The sequence below is a fragment of the Callithrix jacchus genome, chromosome 2 (genome assembly GCF_049354715.1).
Source record: "Callithrix jacchus isolate 240 chromosome 2, calJac240_pri, whole genome shotgun sequence".
Taxonomy (NCBI): domain Eukaryota; kingdom Metazoa; phylum Chordata; class Mammalia; order Primates; family Cebidae; genus Callithrix; species Callithrix jacchus.
The window spans coordinates 165,304,602-165,327,028 of NC_133503.1; the positions used below are offsets into that span (position 1 = coordinate 165,304,602).

The 22,427-nt window shown below is 37.4% G+C and overlaps 1 long non-coding RNA gene across 1 annotated transcript in view; it reads left to right on the top strand.

Annotated features, from left to right (window-relative positions):
- The window catches only part of LOC128931387 (uncharacterized), a 37,871-nt gene extending 15,860 nt beyond the window's left edge, over positions 1-22,011 (top strand). The window contains exon 3 of the long non-coding RNA XR_008479729.2: positions 20,394-22,011. This is a non-coding gene — a long non-coding RNA (uncharacterized LOC128931387). The remainder of the gene's footprint in view (positions 1-20,393) is intronic.
- Positions 22,012-22,427: the final 416 nt, after the last annotated feature.

The following is a 22,427-nucleotide window of genomic DNA, read 5'->3' on the forward strand; positions in this document are numbered from 1 at the left end:
ACCATGGGAAACTATAAAACTTGTTAGCATTCATAAATCAATATGTCAAAAAAATGAAAAGAAATATGTCTTCAAATTGAATGATTTAATTATGTTGAACTCTACACATATCCCATATACAAAAACTCAAATGACTTAAAGATTTGAGTATAAATAAATAACTTAAAATTATAAAGCTATAAGCAAAAATCTGGGAAGTGATATTTTAAATTAATTTTAGGTTTCTAGTAACAAGGACTAGAAACTCAGAGTCCATAGGAAACAAAATAATATAAATATTTGATTTTAAAAAAAATCCTGTATTCAAAAGCTACTCTAAGTAAAGAGTAGTGAAAGAAACTGGGCAAAAATATTAGTACCAGCGATGAAAAAAAATGCTAATATCTATCTTATAAAATAGAGTTTTTTTCAAATTGGCAAGAGAAAACTAAGTAATCTAGTAAAAAATTAAGCAAAGAATGTGGATAAACAGATAACAAAAGAATAAATTAGAAAGATCAGAAACATAAGAAGAAATAGTATTATTTTCCAATGATCATGAAAATTCAAGTTAAATAGTTATAACTTTCTATAATGAAATCCTTAACACTATTAGGAATATCAAAAGAGACTTTTTGAAAAATACTGAAAGCCAATCTTTCAAGCTGAAGCTAATGCCCACGAACAGAAGAAGTAGAAGGAAAAAATATGACATGTTCACAACATGGAATATTATGCAGCTATTACAGAGAATGAATTATTTCTCTGGTTGACCTGGAGGGATTTCTATGAGATAGTATTGAATGAGAAGAGTAACATACAGAAAATCATGTGCTTATACAATTCCATTTTTATATCATAAATAATGTTTAAACATCCCATTTATGTGTGAACCTATGTCTGTTTTAGGTTACATGAGGCTGCAGTTGAAAAATATTAAAAGACGATAAAAGGTTGTTAATATGGCTTGTCAGACAGGTACAGGGCAGGGTGCCCTGATATGTGTGTGAAAAATAATGGTAGGAGGAAAGGAAAACAAGCAAAAAAAAAGGGGGGAAAAGAATGTTGGAAAATATATACGTTAAAAATCACATTTACATATTAATAAAAATGGAGTATCTATATAAATATATGAGTAGTTTCCTTCAAAAAAAATACTATAGCTACATTTTTGTTTTGCAGATTTGAATATCTATAATTTTTATTCTGTTAGACTTCTGCATGTTCCCAGGACAGCTCTGTAGTCACGTGCTTCTCTTGACACTTCTCCAGAAAACTGTGTTCACATAGAAAAATAAACCCGTACTTCAAGAGAAGTTCTAACCTCTTTTTTTTCCTTCCCACATTAAGATATTTATAAGTAGCCCCTTTCAATTTTTCAAAAGGTTTCTTGCTAAATCTTGTATTGTGCCTAGATAGCCTGAAAAATGTCTTTGTCATCAGGTGTTCCAATAAAAATATAACTAAGTTATTGACATTAAGACAAATGTATTGTTTGTTGTAGTGAGAAAAACAATTTTTCAAAAATGTTTAATCAAAAATAGACATGTTCTATGAACACAGCAACTAAACCTCATAGCCTGACAATTAAGGATCTAACTTTTTCTCCTTTGCATGTTAGTTTCCTGCACATTTCCTATGAATCTAACCTTTTATCACTTTTTAATCCTGGGCATACTGTACTGTCTTTTATAAATGATGAAACTATATGAAATAATTTGTTTCTAAATGATTTTATAATAAAAACTAACTTAGCAGAAGCTCTAATTAGTAACTTTTTAGTGCCTCTGTTTTCTCATCTATTGGAATGAGAAAAAAAGATTATTTTAAAGATTAAGTAAAATAATACAGAGAAACTGTTCAATGAAGGCTTCTTGCATTCACTCAACTCCTACATCTTTTCATTTTTCTTTTTTGATTATCTTTTTTTTAGAATGTTGATAACGACATATGTACATATGGCACAGATGTACATATGGCATAGACTTGCCTTAACATGAATTAAATCTCCTTTTAATCCTCATATACAAGTCTGTGGTCCTTTCTGTTAACAGATTTTGGCTCCTTCAGCTGTCTCCTCTACCACTTGGTTTCCTATGTGTCCTATAAGCCTGAACTCAGATGCCACTTTCTTTATTGAATTCCTACATTGTTTAAATAAAAATCAATGATCCATTCTTTTTCAACAAATAGTTATCAAGTGCGTATGTATGCAATGAACAAAACAGTGTCCCAGAATTCATGGCATTGTAGGAAACATGAATAAATAATTAGCAACCAAACAGAGTGAATGGTTTTCCATTAATTTTTTTCATGCTCTAATCTCACATATCCACATTCAACTTGAGGTCTAGAAGGCTTTCTAATCAAAGAACTGATTAGGAATTAGATAAAACAGGAATGTGAAAGATGAACTTCAGAAAGGGAATAAGAAAAGGCTCAGAGATAACAAGCAACAGAATATGTAAAGAATCCAGCAACAAATTTAGGAAAGCTAAACCCAAAATGTAGAAGAGACAGAATGTATGAATCACACAGAAGGTGAGGCGTTTGTTGCTCATTTCTTCTCCCTATGTAGATTTACATTCCATGTGAGCAAAACCAAGTCTTCTGACTTTTACTTATTTATAGATATAGCATAAAACAGGGCTTCTAGTGGGTGCTCAACGAATACTTACTGATGGATTTCAACACAGCTTCTGTGTGAGTTTTGGTTAAAATTATTATATTGCCAATTTTAGCAACAATTTCATGAGTATCCTAATGACCTTAAGTGTCATATTTAACTTTGTAAATGCCTGTGATTCTGTCTGCTCAGAGTCTCTAGGGACGTACATTCCAAGTATGAATTTTTACTGAGATTTATCACATGGCTTTGCTTGGTCTGGGATCAGTAAGGGCAAGCCCCTTCCAAAGTAGTAAAACAGTGATGTGTGTTTTTGAGGCTGACCATCTTTCTTCCTGCAATTCTCTTCTCTTTCTTAAGGTCATTATAGTCACTTTTCATCTCCAACCCCTACGCACACCCCAAAACTCAGGCTGATCCTTGCTAGTAGAAGATCCATGCAACCCCCTGGTTCTCTGTGACATTAGCTTCACAGTTAACACTAAAGATCTGTAGAGGATTACCCTTACTTTGATCTAATTTTTTTTTTTTTTTTGGTCTACAGTACTCAAATATAAACCACAAAGGAAGAGAGGGCTTTAGCATTAGCCTAAGATGCAGTTTAGTTTATGATGGAAATGATAGTTACGCTAAGATAATATTTCTGAGAAACTTGATAAATTCAGGTTTACAATGTGTTGCAAATGAAACGTTCATAAAATACATATGGTGGACAACTGAAAATATGTGCTTGGAGCTTGTTGAAAAGTCTAGGCAAAAGATAAGATTTAGCCACAAAAGTGTCTACTGATGCTGTAAGTTTATTTTTTATGTATTTATACATATAAATACGTACATATATATGTATATATTATTGCATTTTAGGTTCTGGGGTACATGTAAGGAACATGCAGGATTGTTGCATAGGTACATACATGGCAATGTGGTTTGCTGCTTCCATTCCCATCACCTATATCTGGCATTTCTCCCTATGCTATCTCTCCCCAACTCCCTACCCCCCACTGTCCCTCCTCTAGTCCCCCCCAACAAACCTCAGTGTGTGATGCTCCCCTCCCTGTGTCCATGTGTTCTCATTGTTCAACACCTGCCTAGGAGTGAGAACATGCTGTGTTTGATTTTCTGTTCTTGTGCCAGTTTGCTGAGAATGATGGTTTCCAGGTTCATCCATGTCCCTACAAAGGACACAAACTCATCGTTTTTGATGGCTGCATAGTATTCTATGGTATATACGTGCCACATTTTCCCTGTCCAGTCTATCATCGATAGGCATTTGGGTTGGTTCCAAGTCTTTGCTATTGTAAACAGTGCTACAATGAACATATGTGTGCATGTGTCCTTGTAATAGAACAATTTATAATCCTATGGATATATACCCAGTGATGGGATTGCTGGGTCAAATTGAATTCTGTTTCTAGGTCCTTGAGGAATTGCCACAGTGGTCTTTTACAATGGTTGAACTAATTTACACTCCCACCAACAGTGTAAAAGTGTCCCTATTTCTCCACATCCTCTCCAGCATCTGTTGTCTCCAGATTGTTTAATGATCACCATTCTAACTGGCGTGAGATGGTATCTCAATGTAGTTTTGATTTGCGTTTCTCCGATGACCAGTGATTATGAGCATTTTTTCATACGTTTGTTGGCCTCATATATGTCTTCTTTTGAAAAGTGTCTTTTCATATCCTTTGCCCATTTTTGAATGGGTTTGTTTGTGTTTTTATTGTCAATCTGTTTCAGTTCTTTGTAGATTTTGTATCTAAATCCTTTGTCAGATAGGTAGATTGCAAAAATTTTTTCCCATTCTGTTGGTTGCTGATTCACTCTAATGACTGCTTCTTTTGCCATGCAGAAGCTCTGGAGTTTAATTAGATCCCTTTTGTCTATTTTGGCTTTTGTTGCCAATGCTTTGGTGTTTTGATCATGAAGTCCTTGCCTATGCTTATGTCCTGAATGGTTTTGCTAGGTTTTCTTCTAAGGTATTTATGGTGTTAGGTCTTATATTTAAGCCTTTAATCAATCTGGAGTTAATTTTAGTGTAAGGTGTCAGGAAGGGGTCCAATTTCTGCTTTCTGCACGTGACTAGCCAGTTTTCCCAACACCGTTTATTAAACAGGGAATCCTTTCACCATTGCTTGTTTTTGTCTAGTTTGTCAAAGATCAGATAGTTGTAGATGTGTGGCATTGCCTCTGAGGCCTCTGTTCCATTGGTCTATATGTCTGTTTTGGTACCAGTACCATGCTGTTTTGATTACTGTAGCCTTATAGTATAGTTTGAAGTCTGGCAGTGTGATGCCTCCAGCTTTATTCTTTTTGCTTAGGATTGACTAGGCTATGCAGGCACTCATTTGGTTCCATATGAAGTTTAAGGTGGTTTTTTTCTAGTTCTGTGAAGAAGGTCATTGATAGCTTGATGGGGATACCATTGAATCTATAAATTACTTTTGGCAATATGGCCATTTTCACAATATTGATTCTTCCTAACCATGAGCATAAAATGTTTCTCCATCTATTTGTGTTCTCTCTTATTTTGCCATAAGTTTATATGTATTCACCCAAGAGAAGTGTAGAAATTGAGGAGGGTGTTGAGAGTGGCTCCCACTGTAACTGATATACCAGCTATAAGTGTATACAACAGTGATAGGATCCAGATCCTAGTGATATTGTTCCCTAAAGAGTTAAAGAAACCAATAACTAACAGAAATTCTTGAGTGTACAGCACAGTAGACAATAAAAGAAAGAACTTGCTGAAATGCTGAAACTTCCTCTGCTTGTAATATAACAAAATTGGCAGAAATTGATTGGAATCAACACAGCCAACTGGAGTTTGCATAGAACAAGCTTGCTGATGTCCCAGCCTGAGTTTCCACTGCATGTTTTACATTAATTCCCCCAAATTCACACACATAATCTATGAAGTAGCATGATGGAATAACTGTGCATGACCAAGGACTTCCCAGACCTCCCCTTTCCTTCCACCAATCACCTACTAATCCTAGAATCTACCCACTAAACCTTTTCAGATAAAATTACTGCCTTAAAGCCAGCACAGAGAGACAGATTTGAGCTGGACTTCTATCTCCTTGCTAGTTGACTTGAAATAAAATGCTGTTCTTTTCTCAAAAACCCAGTGTTGCAATATTGGCTTCGAGTGCAACAGTCAGTGGCCCCTTGACTAAAATCTAGTGCTTGAAAATCGACCTTATTTTCCTGGCTAGATCTTAGTGTGAAACTTAGGAGATAGTATAACAAATCCAACGTTTAAAAAATGTTCTTAAATATGAAGTTCATGGATAACATTGATCTAAATGATTCTTTTGTTTGGGACAACATTACAAGAGAGATTATAGCAATATTAACACTTTGAAATGAGACCACTGTCATTATAAAGAGAAAAAACTGGAAAATTTCAACTGGAAAGAAAAAATCTCCAATCTAAAAAAAAATCTAGGATTGGTCATCATGCAAAATTATGACATTAAATTCACAGGGTGTCTCTCAATTTAGACTGTGAACTAATCTGAAAGGGAAGAGGATCACAGACTTTTAGATTGGGAAGGCCTCTAGAGATGATCTAATATTCGAATCCCGTCCTTTTATAGGGAAGAAAATGAGGCTAATTCCACACCATTCAATTGGAGGCATATCAGAAACTTGCACAAATTCTCAGCTTAGTGATATTTTCCCCTTGCCACACTGGGCTGGGATTATCCTTTCTTAAACATGAACGGGAGCACAACCAGCCTCTAACTCAAAACAACTCAAATGTTTTTATTATGAAATGCCTCAAACTATAAGGTTAAGTAGGGGTTCACATAAATAATGTGATTAATACTTTCTGTGACTAAGTGCTTTGTCTTTTCTTAACTGGGATGTGAACATAGTTCACAGTAGCTAAGAAGACCCTGTTCTTTATAAACACTATGCAACAGCTGCACAGTATCACGCCGACTCCTGAAAGTTTATGAAGTAAAGCAAACTACTGAAATAGCATTAACTTTATTTGGTTTATGAGAAGTATTTTTGACTAGTTACATATTCTGACCAAGATTAGCAACGTTTTAAAGTTTGGATTTCTGATCTGTCCACTATTTTTATGACCACTGTTATGAATGGTGGTGCCCTGTCCTGTCAGTGGTGCATTAATAATAGGATTATAGAGAACTGTCTAATATATCCAGGTTAATTTCATGTAATCCCACAGTCTTCCTCAAGGAGGCACCAGCAGGAACCCTGGAGGATATATTAAAGTACGCTTTCAGAGAGTTGCCTCTAGCTCGACAGACTTCATGAAAAAGTCCATAAGACTTTTTTTAAGGCATGCTTGTTTCTGTAAACATCATTCTTGTTTCTGTAAATACCATGACCAGAGTTGGCAGTGCATCTATATTATCATTACCTGACGAACTTGCAAAGGGTTATGATATTGCAAATGTAAGTGATGCACAGTCCAGATCCCCCTTAATGAAGGACTGGTCAGGCGTGCTGTCAGCAGACATCCGTCAGTTGTCCACCCTCCAGGGCTTGACTCCACTGTGGATAGTCATCTTGCCCAAGGTCAAGTCCTTTCCCAGATGACCCATGTCCAATAACAGATGGCAAATAAAAATATAAATACCTTGGTTTAGCTTAGGACAACTCTAATGTTCAATGTTAACGCTAAGGGTCCTCATGGCATTGGCCAATGCTCTTTTGGGGCCATCACTGCAGTTAGACTTTTATTTTTTCCCATTTCTTCTTCTTTCCACTCCTTTCCCCAAATATTAGTTCCAAGAACACTCCTTATGAAACATCTTTCATGTAAAACTTTATATCAGAGTCTGATATACAGACCAAAGTTTGATTTATTACCTGGAGTCCAATATAATCATTTATCTGACTGTTGGGCAATGCTAGGTATTGAAAGATGCACTTGAAAATCTCAACCTGTTTTTCAGAACAATGGAAAGCAGTGGACATCATCAATATGACACCAAATTTCTCTTCAATCATGATTAGGATATTCTTTTTTTGTGGTACAGCCAACCTCAGACCTCACCTATATATTCTTAAGCAGTTTCCACTGAATCACTTCTAGGCAACCCTGCTGAGACAACTGGCCAGACAGAATCATCAGATACCAGGCCAGGGGAGGAGTCAGGACCCAACATAGCAGTAAATGTGCTGTGGTGTTGGGTGAGGCTTGAAAGGAAGGCAGGTAATAGGTTTTTTTTGGCTTATCCTCTTGCTATTGTTTCCTTATCAAATGGTGAACACCTTGAAGCAGGGACAATTTTTTATTCATCTCTGTCATTTTAGTGCTTATCTATGTCTGGCAAATAGTAGACAGTTTTCTTAACTTGACATCATCCAGACACACTCTGAGACAAGAACATTCAGAGAACACTGATGTGGAAGAAGGAAAGTGAAAAGGGAAGGGAGGCAGGACAATAAGGGGTATGTATCAAGAAAATGTGGCTATGTACATGCTGGGCTGTTGGAGATTAATCCCACCAAAATACTCTGGGAATCTTTAAGCACAAGTACCTCAAAGCTACTCCACCTGAGGGCCAAGGGAGGTGGGATATTTATGCCTCAATTCCTGTTGCTATCTGGTGAAGGCTGCTCTTGAGGAGTGATGGATTTCAGATTGTATAACTGCTCTGCTTGGGAAGAAAGGTCATTTTGGGTTTTGGAGAAAGTCCTTAGGCAAAGAGGGGCAGGGGTTGGCAGTCAGAAGTTGCATCAATGCATACTGAAGAGAGTCATTGACGGCATCTGCTGTGATAGCTAAAAAAATATTTCTTAAACTCAATTAATAGCTATAAATGAATCTCAGTACTCATAAAAATATCACACTCAATTGTGTAGGTATTTCAGGAGTATTCAGAAAGACTAATCGGCCCCATGTTCAAACATAATTGTCAGGTATGAGAATGATGACTATTCAAAATATCTCAAGAACAGAGTCAACAGATGGCAGACTCAATTTATTGTTTGCTGGTAGATGAAAATTCTGGATAAGCCCCATATTTATAACAAAATGAGAATAAGGAAAATTTCAGTATAAAGAAACTACCACTAAACAGAGGCAAAGATCAGGAGAGAAATAAACTGAACAATGGAAGAGACCAGAAGCAGGAAGGACAGAGAAAACAGGCGCTATGACTTGGCATGTGTTTTAAAGCCAGATAACTCCACGATACAAGGTTGGGGTAAGGGAGCATCTTGGCCTTCCTGCAGCTGGTTACAGGCTCCCTGGAGGGTCAAGGGACTCTAAATAGATATGAATGGAAGTGATTTCTACACTTTTGTTCCAGCTTGCTATAGGGCAATTCAGATGGCTGCAGGGAGTAGAAGTATAGAAGGAGTTTTGTGGTCATGGTCTACCTGGTATTGTCACTTGCATGCTTTGATTAGTGGTTCTAAATGAAGGGCTAAGATTTACGCTTTCTAAATTTCCAGTTATCTTGCCCATTTATTGCTCCTAATAAATGGGCATATTTATCTTGGCTACTTTTGTTGGCATAAAGTGCTGGGTGTTTAGGAAAGGCTAAAGGTGAGGAGAAGACAGAAATCCCCAAGGGACACAGGACACAGCCAGCCACTTTGGGAAATCATTTCATTTGAAATTAGCTCCCCACCCCCAATTAAGTACCTTGCTCACTGAGGGTACAGAATAAATGATGAACTAAAATTATTCTATGAACCATTTTGGATCTGTGAAGGTATTGGAATTTAAACCAGTTTCAACTAATTACGATAATTTTTCAGGCATGACACTTCTCAAAAGAAACCGAAAATAGTAGCAAAGTTAGCACGAAATTTAGTCAGTCAAAAGCACCAATTTCTCACTTTAACTTAGAACCTGTCTACAAGGTATTGAGTGTGACAGCGTTGAAGAATTTGCTTCCACATGGTCAATGCTGTAAAATGAACTGAGTTTACAGTTGTTCCCTGACTTCTGGAATATAAAAATCTCTGCATTTGAAATGACAGCCCTGAGTCAGTTAAGAGTTTCATACAGCAAAGACAAGTTTAACTATGTTTACAAAAGAGATCAGCTTATTAGAAACATGAATATATAAAACAAACAAATCTGATTTATTCTCTTGTTAACTAGAAAATTCAATGAACAAACAAAAGCCTGCACCCTGAGTGGTCTTAAACTTTCATTAATCAGAGAGAAAAAGGGGTCTTTGAAAGAGCTCACTCTTTGGGAGCCACTTCTAAATTTAACAGAAAGGACTAAGAAAATCTCCTTCTTAAGGGCAAAATTCTTTCTTCTTTGGATGAATGACTTAAGGACAGCTTGGAAATAAAAACAGTGAAATATCAATTAAAGGTCGAGAAAAAGAGACAAGTGCTTTAATTATAAAATAAACTTTTTGAAAATAATTGAATATGAGGAAAGGCATTCAACTTTGGAACTAAATGGTTTATTATTTAGTGTTGGGAATTCCATATGTATGTACGGTCTCTCTAACATAGAAATCAGGTATGTTCCTTTAATCTTACTTATATAGAATAGATAACAGAGCTACAATATTTAGCAAATATTTTAAATAATTTTAAAAATGTGTATAAATATTATTTAATTCTATGACTTCCGACAATCTTAGAATAATTATTTTCATTTTACAGATGACAAAACTAGAGGGCCCAAAAGCTAACATTTACCTAAAGTCACATTTTTAAATTGGTAAAGGAGTTGTGGAATGTAATCTTTGTCCTTCTGACCCCAAAGTACCTTGCTATTGCTGTTCTTTCCCTTCTGAGATGTGGAATTGAGGAAAACAAATTTCTGGAATCGCTTTAGCTCACAGAGTAGTTCAGCAAAACCACTGGAATCAGACAAACTGTCCATGCATTCTCCTTCTCTCCTTTCTGAAGGGGAATGGATTTCTCACACACGTTCAGGGCTTGATTGGATTGAGCGTGCCAAAGGGTGGTTAAGTACACTCTTTCCCAAGTGTGACATGCATCTGAGGCTACTAAAAATTAATGTTCTTTCTGAGAACTTTTTTCATGCTCCGTAATTTCAGCTCCAAGTAGTTAACATCTCCTTTTACCTTCCTGAGTTTACCTTAACACAGTCATAACAAGCTCTTAAATAACAAGAAACTCTAGGAGATGGGAGTACAGATTAAAGGTGTTTCCTGGAATTTCATGTGCCGTTGGGCAAGAGGCTCTCAGTTCTTTAGATATGGTGCCTAGGAAAGGAACACCCTGTGGACATAATTTTTCAGCTTTTGCATTTATGAGAACCATTTATTGTGGCTTCTGTAGCAGCATCTTTGCTGTCGTTCCTACCCCGCAGTGCGCGACACTTCGTGGGGTATGGTGTGGTCCAGCTGTGCCATGTACTGGAGCATTCTGCTAGGTGTTGCATTTTGATTGGTAGGAAAATTTGTGAAACAATTTCAAATAGTTTACCTAAATTTCTATTACTGCTTTTGAAGTAACTTTTGCAGATATTTATATTTATTATCTATATTTATAAATTTGATATTTATTAATATCTATATATAATATTTATATTAATTAATATCTGCAAAAATATTGGCACCTAACCCAAACCTACACTCATTCCCACCCAAATCTGTTCTCATAAACCTGATAATTACAGTATAGCCTGTTTTCCTAGGCAGGGCAGCTAAAAACTTGACATCATCTGAATTCTCTTCTTCCTCAGGCAATCAAATACTAGCTTTGTTGTTTCTGCCTTCTCAATATTTCTATAATGCTGTATTTCCCAAATTCAAGGGCATGGAATACTAGTATACAGTGAGATGTCAACAGGCTTTTCATGTGATCTGATGAATTTGGAAAATGGTGTATTAAAGAATGTTAAACTTACTTCTTTATGGCAAGACTTCTCAGGTCTTCAGTATGTTTGTATGCATTTCAAATGTTTAACAGGACAATGTAATAGATGGCATTTTCTAAAGTCTGATCAAACACAATCCCTCCAACTTGCCATAATAAGAATATTAATAATAATGTTGACACTAATAAACATTTAAAGATGTTTATTAGCAAATAATTGTGTTCTGTTGAATATAGCTTGGGAAATACTGCTGAATCCACACTTTATTTTCTTGACACTTTTCTATGTGAACCAATCCTCTTGCTATAGGTTTCTGTAGTGAACACTTAACAGTTATCCTTATTTCTAACCTCTCATCTCTAAATCTAGTGTTTTCACTGCTAATCCCTTGTCTCTTTTCCATAAATAGATCAGATTATGTTATCCTTTTCCTGAAAACCATTTAAGTTTTTTCTACTGTCTCTAGAATAAATTATTTATATAATAAACTCTTCGGTATACATTCAAAGTCACTGCTGATCAAGCCATAATACATTTTCTATTAAATCTCTAAACAAATCTATATTCTTTGCTGGTGGTACCCATTAACTTGAAGCAAACTTCTATTTTTTTTAAGATTCTTGTAACCCAGCACGGTCCAGGCTAAACTGTTCCCATATGGCTTGCTTTCTCCACCTCTAAACATGGAAGATGACGGAACTAATTTTGAGCATTCTGCCTCATTAGATACACATTTCAAAGGAAATATAAAAATCACGTGCAAGTAAATAGGAATCACACCCAATCCTGTCACTTAGTAATAACTGTAATTATAACTTGCCATATAGTTTTATAGTAATATAGATTTATATGTCCATGTCTATCTGTATATGTATATCTCTACCTGTGTTTATCTACATCCATCTTCACACACATGCACACACACTGACACACATACACACATGGAGGTCATGCTGTACTGTTTTGTTAGTTAACGAACATATTAGATGGCAAAAACAAAATCCCAAAGGGAGTTTGAAGCACTGTGTTGAATTTAACAAAATGCATCTAAAAATTGGCATATATAAATGTGTGCAGGTGGGTTAAAAAATACACAAAAGAAAGGGTGGCTTTGTAACAATGTGTGTAGAAAAGACTTAAAGGTTTTAGTTCAGAGAAGGCAATGTATATCCAAAAGGGTAAAGTGTTAAGTGACTATCAAAAAGTTGATGGGATTTTAACATTACTGGAAATACACTATCTAATAAGAGAGAAATAGCAGTCTCACTCTAGTTTGCTTTGTCAAAATGTATAGACAGTAAGAGTGGGGTGTTTTATTTTGAGCCCCAACAGCTAAAGAGATGTAAACCAAATAAGAATACGTTCACAGGCAAGTGATCAGGGTGCTGCAGAAGAATGTTGAAGGCATTACCCAGGGCAGAGGAGTCCCAGAGGGATGTGGAAACACACTATCTTGTAATTTTTGAGGAACTGCCATGTGAAGGCGACATTAGACTCACTCCAAGTGTTCTAAAAAAAATAGCGTTTTGGTCAAGTACAAGAAATACTATTAAAATGTAACACACTTAATTTGCATTAATTCAAAGACTCTCACATTTTGCTCTATTTTGAATAGAGCAAAATAAAGTAAATCCAAAATCAAGTAACAGACTTATTCCCCTAACATATTGAAAATATAATATTTCAAAGTGTTGTTTTGTCTTACTAGGTTTTAATAATATCTTAACATTATATATATATTTTTAAATGATTATTCCCAATTTCCCCTCCCATCTGCTTTATAAACACATTCCTGTTGCTCCATGTCATTGCTAAAACTTGATATTAATAGTCTTTTCGTTTTTGGCCATTCAGAAAGGTGTGCATTGGTGTCTGAAAGTGGTTGTAATTTGTATTTCTTTGACTATATTTCAATATATTTACTAGCTATCTGAATTTCCTCTTTTTTTGAAGGGCCTGTTGAAATATGTCCATTTAAAAAAATAGCCTTTTCCTTATTAATTTGAAGGAGTCCTTTATATGTTCTTTATATATAGACAAAAGTCAGATACCAACCTCAGAAAGTACCTAAGATTTGACTTTTCTAAAAGCAAGAGGCTCTCTATGGAAGAGTCAAATGGTTTACTTGTGTCTGGGGACCTCCGTACCTCTGGGAGTGGCTTTCTATGTGGCTCTCTGTGGCCACTTCTGGTACTTATGACTCCATCTTGGAGTCAGTAGGGTGTCCTAGAGGAAGAACTGCAGAGACTTCTTTTCTCCATTGCTCATTTCACCTGTGCGTCTAGGACCCTTGGCTGTGCCTCATCTCTCAGAACCTAATCTCCCAGCTAAGATTTTGGGATGTGAATGGGAGAAGAGATGGGGCTAGGGTTCAACAGAACTAGTATTTTCCTCTGTTTTTGACTCACATGTATCCCTATTAAATTCATGTGTTGAAGGCCTAACCCACATTTCCTCAGAATCTGACTGCATTTGGAGACAGACAGGGCCTTTAAAGAGTTGAGTGCATTAACATGAGGTCATTAGGATGGGTTCTAATCCAATGTAACCTGTGTCTTTATAAAAAGAAGACACACGAAAAGACATATAAAAAGACAGCAGGAGTGCATGAGTGCAGAAGAAAGACCATGTGAGGCAAAAACAAGAAGGTGGCCATCTGTGAGCCAAGGAGAGTGGCCTCAGGAGAAACCAATTCTGCTGACACCTCAGTCTTGGACTCCCAGACTCCAGAACTGTGAGAAAATAAATTTCTGCTGTTTAGCCACCCAGTTTGGGGCATTTTCTTATGTCAGCCCTGACAAACTAATAAAGCCTCTGATCACATTCCACATGTATTTTACTATTGTTCATTACCACCTTTTCCTCCATTTCTCCTCTCTGCCTTCCTTCCAGAGATGCTCGGAAATCACCTTACCCTGTGCATGCCCTATCCTAGGCACTGGGGTCAGAGCAATGCCTTCACCTTCCTGATCCCTGCACTGTGGGAGGCTACACTGCAGCCAGGATCAACTATGTGCTATGGGCAGAACCAGTCTGGGTATTACTGTGGATGGCTGCTGCTTCTTCCTATGTGAAGACTCTGGTCTTGTCTCTCACCTGCTGGAGATTGACAGTTGAGTTCTACCATTTTCTTTCCTGTTGCAGAGGATAAAATTCACCCCAAGTGTACCAGTGGATGAGGAGTACTTAGAATCAAGATGTCAATGTCAAAGAATTTACCTTTCCCACTATTGTGATTTTACTCCTGCTTTCTTCAAAGACATAATGGGAAAATGCTAACCCACATCAATCCAGGTCTAAAGAAACCAATGACAAGTTATCCCATTTTCCCGCTACTGAGAGACCTGGGTGAGTGTGGAGGTAGGGGTGGAGGGTGCAAGGGGATGAACACTGCTAAGTGAGCAATTTTCAATTTTCAGTACCAGCCTAAAACCTTCAAGTCACTGAGTGTTCTGAGCTCCTGAAAAAAAAAATCCCATTTCTTTGACACTTACCAGTAGCCCAGGCTATACTCCCAGTGTCATAGGGGCCATTAAGTTATGTCCCATAGCTCTCAGGAGTGCTGGGTTGCTGGTAACACAGAAAAAAAAACCATCAAGCACCTGGGTAGTTCTGGGTAGATGGAGATCACACTTTGCCACGGCTGATGCAAAATATTATCTAAAGACTTATTTGACCTCTGTTTCTCTATCAGGGTTTACCTTAGGATCCAGGGTTCTTAGCATGGATTTTTTAAATTGGCTTCACAAGTTCTTAAGCCTTCAGAATTCTGTGCTTGTGTAGGTCTATTTTTTTTTCTCTAGAAGAAGATTCTTATTCTTAAAGAGGTCCAGAGACTACCACAATAGTAAGAGTTTTTAATTTTCAATACCTACATAGGTTTGACATAAGCAGAAAATTTTATACCTGTTTCTGTCCTTTTTTCTAGGAGTGTGGGATACAGAGTATCTTGGCAACACCACGTGGAGTTGCCACATTCGAGTTAAATATTTTGGTATTACCACATATGTTTCAAATCATTAACATAACAAATTAAGGACTATAATTTTTTGGCATTTGTTATTTTAAAATAGTTCCCATAGATCTCTAAATCATCCTTTGATGAATTTTAGTTTCATAATTTAAAAAAAGATAGTGTTTTCTTAACAGCATTGTTTGATATGATTCCAGGCCGATTACCAAAAAGAAGAGTTTGTCTGCAAGAGTCATTCCAGGAAAGGCTGACCAATTTTTTAAAGGGCTTTTAAGATATTTAAAAATTTTCAAGTTTCTGTTTAGTTTTTCTTTGTATTCTCTGCTTATACAACAACTGACTCTGATCAGATTTTATAGAGATTTGCAGAGCAGACATGTAATTTTTTTTGTCTTCTTAAATGTATTATCGACTATAGACATCAAATTATTTTTTAACCAAACCAAACACTAACTGCTGAGTCCTGCCAATTATTTCACTTTCTCATAATGACTCGGTGCACTTGCAGCATATTTAAATAAAACTAAAAGTAGTAATTTATTTATTTTTATTTTTTTGAGATGGAGTCTCGCTCTGTTGCCTAAGCTGGAGTCCAGTGGCACCATCTCGGCTCACTGTGACCTCTGCCTCCTGGATTCAAGCGATTTTTAGTGCTTTGCCTCCCAAAATGCTGGGGTTACAAGTGTGAGCCATTAGACCCTGCTGGAAGTAGCAATTTAGTTGCAACAAGAGACATTGAAAAAATTTCAAATTGTTGTTAGGACTTGGTGTAGCTTTAATTAAAAAAAAAAATTCTTCAAACTGTGTTGAGGGTAGCTTCAAATTAAGGACTAGATTATTTATTCAATTTTTATATTAAAACTACTATCATCTTTTATGGACCTACAGTAACATTTTGACATATTACGATAACTTGTGTTATTTTTGGTTTGATTTCAAGAGTACATAATTACATTAATTTGTCTAATAAATTATGTGAGACATGTAAAAGAGATTGGAATATAATGTCAACCTGAGTCATCTTTCAAATTTAGTTTTCTTCATGAAATACAACTCTTGCTCTCCTGTTCTTATTTAAAGGAGGAAAAAGTTGGGTTGTGTAAGGCAACTAGAGTGGAGGATTTAGTATGGTTGGATGTCCAGTGGGTTTTCTTGATGACTTCTTCTTTCCCAATTTACGAGTGTCCATTAGTTCAGGGATTGAGCAATCTCTCAGGGGAAGAAAGACGGGGGAATTATTAAAAGTGGTGATCCCTTTCCTTTGCCTTGCCATGACACTCATTTCCTTTCCACAAAGTGTGTACAAATGACCAACCATGGAAAGTATGTTTAAATAGCCGACTGCTTTCTGTCAAGTCCTGTAAAAAGAGAGAAAGTGTTATCTAAATGGAGTGTCTTATTTAACTGTTGATTATGGACGGGAAATGGATAAGAGAGAAAGGCAGGGATAACAACTGTGGAGAAAGTACTCTGCTAGGTTATTCTAACCCCAAACAGCTGTGCTGAAGACGTCCAGCATGCCACCCTCCTCCCTCAGCCTGGACAACTGCAGCTCCTTCCCTGTTATCAGCATTAGGCCTCTCCACTGCTCACTTACATAGCACAATCTAGGTATGTTCGCATCATCTCTTTGGTTTTCTCTTTTACCTCCCTACACCTCATCTCTATCTACTTCCAGAGCTCTCTTTTCCAGCCATTCATTCTAACTCTAAATTCTTGCCAATTTCCCCTCCTCACTGACCTGATTTTCCCTTTTTGCAACACTTGTCACTTTCTGGGGAATACTTGTAAAAGACTTTGGGGGAATATTTGAGGTTCAGGTACCAAAAAGCCCAACAAGGGGAGAGTGTGTCTCTCAACATTGTCTCAGCTATGTGAGGACGCGTGAAAACCCTCTCACTAGCTATGGGGCATTATCACAGACCAAATAAAACAAGGTGCTGCTTGGTTGAGCCTGGTCCATGAGCAGAGCCTGAATTTAAATGACTTGATCTATATTCCCAAATACTTACCAAAAGTGGCAGCTTGAAGGTGAGAATCAACAGCTTCTGATTTGGCATAATGTAGGATAAATTTGTAAGGTTACTTTTTCACTGAAAGTCATTGAATAGGAGGACTGGATTGCATTCTGGCAGGTTAAAGATAAATTTTCCCATTGTGGGCTTTAATTTCCTAACCATAAACCAAAGGCTATAGGGAGATGTAAAAGCACTGGTTTCTAAAGTTCTTTTTTTTTTTTTAATTTAACTTTAAAGTTTTAAAAATTTTAGGCAAATCTCATCTGGATGGTTTCTAAAGTTCTGAGTTCTAAAATTTCATGATTTTAAGACAATTTTATTAAAATTATCTGTTTTGTTAGCTTGTCCTTTTATTTAAATTTTCACATTTAGAGGTTATTTTGTAAAACTTATGTTGGGGAGGGACAATAAATTATGGCATTATTAGCAAAGGAATAATTTTTACCAGGAAACTAGCTACAGAATTCAGCAAGGTGTAGGTAAAGCTTGGAAAAAAAAAACTGAGCTCATAAAGTACATTGGCAGGGGACAATTTCTTTATAATAACCTGAGCCTCAGTGTTCTGGGTGCTGAGAAACAAGTAGAAAAATACTACGCAGCCATAAAAAATGATGATATTGTGTCCTTTGTAGGGACTTGGATGAATCTGGAAACCATCATTCTCAGCAAACTGACACAAGAACGGAAAACCAAACATCGCATGTTCTCGCTCATAGGCGGGTGTTGAACAATGAGGACACGTGGGCTCAGGGAGAGGAGTAGCACACACCGGGGGCAGTTGGCGGGGGCTAGGGGAAGGATAGCAGGGGGTGGGAAGGGTGGGGAGGGATAACATGGGGAGAAATGCTGGATATAGTATGCACCTTTGCAACAACCCTGCATGACCTGCACATGCACCCCAGAACCTAAAGTAAAATAAAAAATAAAAAAAGAAGGCTGAGAGATGGAAGTCCCCAAGGCCAAACGTATACTTCATGTTTTTTCAAAAAGCAGTGAGATGCTGCAAGAAAATTGAGCTTCCAGAGAAAGTTGCTTTGGCTAAGATGACTCACTTCAAAGGTACAATGATCATTTTACCCAGGATTTATGTTACTTCTTAGAAGACAGAGAGTTTGCAGAAAAGGAGTTGATGAAGATTTAGAGATATGTTCTATAAACCTAAGAGAGGAAGAAAACAAAGATGCTCATGATTTCATACTACCTTCTGTATCACGGATTTGAAATTTGAATCTACATCAAAGGAGCTGAAAAGAAAAACTTAGTCAAGACAGATGAGCAGATCATACCACACCTCTGCCAGCAGCACCAGAAAATGAGGAACATTCAAAGTGATACTTGGGCCCAGGTAGAAATCACTTCAGTGGGGGTCAAAGAAGAGAGGCTGTACAGACAAGGGTCCTGGGCTTGGTGTCAGAGAGACTGGAAAGGAAACCTTTCTCTCCCCTCCTACCTGTGCATTTGGGCAAGGGGCTTCACTTCTCTCAGTTTAGTTTTGTTCTCTGTAAAACTGGGGTTGCCATCTACTCCTTAAAGTTTGTAAGTAAACGAAATAACTTATAAAAAATGAGATAACACTTGTTTTCAAAAAGGCGTTCAGGAAGCCCCTGTCCTAAGGTGGATGCATCACATTTAAAAAAAGAAAAAGTTCTTCCCAATAATACTGGTTAATGTGAAATTAACTGCTCAAGAGTGGCTTTGCTAGCTGCGGTTCGCTCTCCTTGCTGTCTTGACACAGGAAGAAGTAAGCCATGAACAGGATTGGCCAGTGTCTAATGTTCAGGCATGGAGAAATCTGCATAAGCACCCTGGCTCTCTAAGTTTCCAGAAAGTTCTGAAAAATATTTCGCAATCTCAACATGATCCCTTGGACACAGGATTGAATTTCCGTCCCTTTACATGCATTAGTGAAGTCCAAATTGTGATCTAATATCCCATACATAGGAAATCCTGTCATGTGAGTTTTTAAAATGTGTGAACCATCAGAATTCTGAAGAATTATACCTTAGGCTATGCACACTTCAGTATGAGTGAATCACATGTGGCAATGTGCTGACAGTCATGACCTTCCTTCCATTTTCTGCTAAAGTGACTTCCTGTGCATTAGCAAGGTTTTCGGAATTAGATTAAGTTGCACTTTCTAAAGTTCTTTATGTCTTACACATGAATTGATTGGGCTTTCCCATACTTCTGAAGCCATTTATATTTGCCAAAATATAATTTCAGACAAGTGTTACTGTCTCCTATTGCAAATGGAACATGTGATTTGCACAATGAGCTTTTATTGCTTGGCACACATGACTTTAGCGTGCTTTAGTGTGAAGTAAGTTTTCCAAGACTAGAGGATTTGGCAAGTATAAGAGGTTAAAGTTTTCATTTTAGGTACCCCCTCCCCCAAGTCTCTCTAACGATGAGGGAAATGACTGATACACTAACAGATGTTATGTTACTATGTGGACATCACATTTCCGGAACTCTTCTTACTCAGGCTAATTGCATCTGGTTAGCTGTACTTACTCTTTTCAGCTTGCAATTTTCCTTTGGCTAAATTATTGTCAATATCAACAGGAGTTGGACCTCCTCATGTCATGTAGAACAGAGAAGCATGCCTAAAAGAACACAGGTCATAGGGATAGCTTATCTATTTATTTAAATTTCAATCTCTTTTGACACTAGGTCTCACCTTCAATCTGAAACACTCCAGCCTTCCTGGCTAAGAGGGCTAAATGTGACCAAGGCAAAGAAGCTGCTGTTTTCTTCTCTTACACCTTCCTCACTTCTTTCCCACCTTTGATTCTATAGTGGGCTTGATGGTAGCCACAGAAAGCTATGTCTTATGTCTTAATTCCTCAAAGCTGTGTCTGTGTTTTATGTCTTAATTCCTCACCTGTGAATGTGACCTTATTTTGTAAAAGTCTTTGCGGATGTAATTAAATTAAGGATCCTGGGAGAAGCAGCTTTTCCAGGGATATTCAATCATGTGTATCTTTATAGAATATAGGTGCATAGGAGACATACAGGGAAGCGGAGGAGGCAATGCGACTGCAGAGGCAGAGAAGAGAGTGATGAGGCCACGAATCAAGGATTGTCAAGATCGCCCGGAAGCCTGAAGAGGCAAGGGCAAGGGAAGGATTCTGCCCTAGAGCTTTTGGAAGAAGCATGGCTTTGCTGACACCTCCAGAACTGCAAAAGAATACATTTCTGTTGCTTTATGCTTCCCAGTTTGTGGTAACGTGTTCCAAAGGACAGTAGTATGATCCTTTACATTTTCTTTTTTTCTCCATTTAAGTTTTTCTATCCTTTTGTGCATTTGTCCATTTGTGCCCTTCATGAAAATCTCACGCACTCTCTTTCTCGTTGTATCATTGCCAAGACAGAGTACAAAACAATAATTTGATGCATGTGGGTATGATTGGGCTTTTTTGAAAAGTTGATTGACTGTTAAGCCAACTGACCATGTTTTTAATATGAATGAAAATACAAATTACTTGGCAGTTTTGGTAAAAATGCAGAGTCCCAATGTCTCCACCCTAACACATTTCTGATTTTATAAGTCTGAGGTGTGACCTGTGAACCAGTGTTTTCTGACAAGAATCTGAGGGATTCTTATATAGATGGCTAACAATCCATACTTAGTAAACATTAAAGTGAGGCATGGTTCCCTTTGTCTGCTATCAAGAATGGATGTATATTTGTGGTATGTCAGTCTCAAAGCCCATTACAATCCAGGAAGTAAAGTCTATAGAATGTCAAATCCCAGGCCTCTGTAAAAATATAAGTAACTTCAAAAGGATTTGGTTAGACTCACGTTTAACAATTCACAGTGGCTAATTCAAGGAAATGAGGGTGGTTCCTTAACCTCTGACTTGAAAGCCAAGGGGGTGTAGCATAACATTTCCCAGCATGTTCCTTACTGCCACTGCCTGGGAGTGGATTCTACACAGGCCTGGCGGGCCCATGTTCCCACACACTGGGCCAATTTTTGTTCCTGGCTCAGGGCTGTGCTTACTTAGAGGGGTAATGACTTTGTCTGTTTTGCTCCTCAGTGGGGCACATCTCCCATCTATTTTGTTTAGGAACTCTAAACACAGTCTACAGTCCAAAGGGAAGCTCAGCTGTGGAACTCTGAACAGGATCTGGCTAGAAGCAGCCCCAACACACTTTGTTTTCCCACTCTTCTCATCGTCCTTCTCAGAACTGGGAGGTTTTTCAGAGTACTTGATGTTGCAGGCTGTTGCCTGAAACCACCCATCCAGGAGCATGTCCACCTCTTGCTGCTTAACTGGCTGTAAACTCTGGTACATCCAGGACAGAAAGTGGAGGCTGAAAAGGGTAATCAGTGTGTGCCTAAAGGAGGCCATTGTTTACCTTTTATGAAAGCAATGGGACACATAGTACGTTCTCACTCATGAGTGGGAGCTAAACTGTGAGGATGAAAAGGCATGAGTGGCACATGGAGTTTGGGAACTCAGTGGGAAAGGGTCAGAAGGGGTTGAGAGATAAAAGACTACAAATTGGGTTGACTGTATACTGTTTGGGTGATGTGTGCACCAAGATCTGACAACTCACCCCTTACTCATGTAACCAAATACTATCTATTCCCCAAAAACCTGTGGAAATAAAAAAATTAAAAATAAAGTCTTGGTCTCTTAAAAAGTTGAACTTTAAAGCATGGTGTTTCCTACCTATTTATTAAACAGTGGTCCTCAAACTTTATCTGAAAGATTTGTCATAACAGATGTCACTGAGTCACACTCCCTGAGTTTCTGATTATGATTCTGCTAGAATTTACATTTCTAACAAATTCCCAGCAACTGCTGCTGGCCTAGGAACTGCTCTTGGAAAATCACTGCTTTAGGAATCTATCCTTTTTACTTTGCTTTCTACCATGGGATACAAAAGCTTGTATGTATGTATGTATGTATACGTGTATGTATACAAGCTTTTGTATCCCATGGTAGAAAGCAAAGTAAAAAGGATAGATTACTAAAGGTATTTTATATCCTTTGTGAAGTAAAGGTGTCTTTG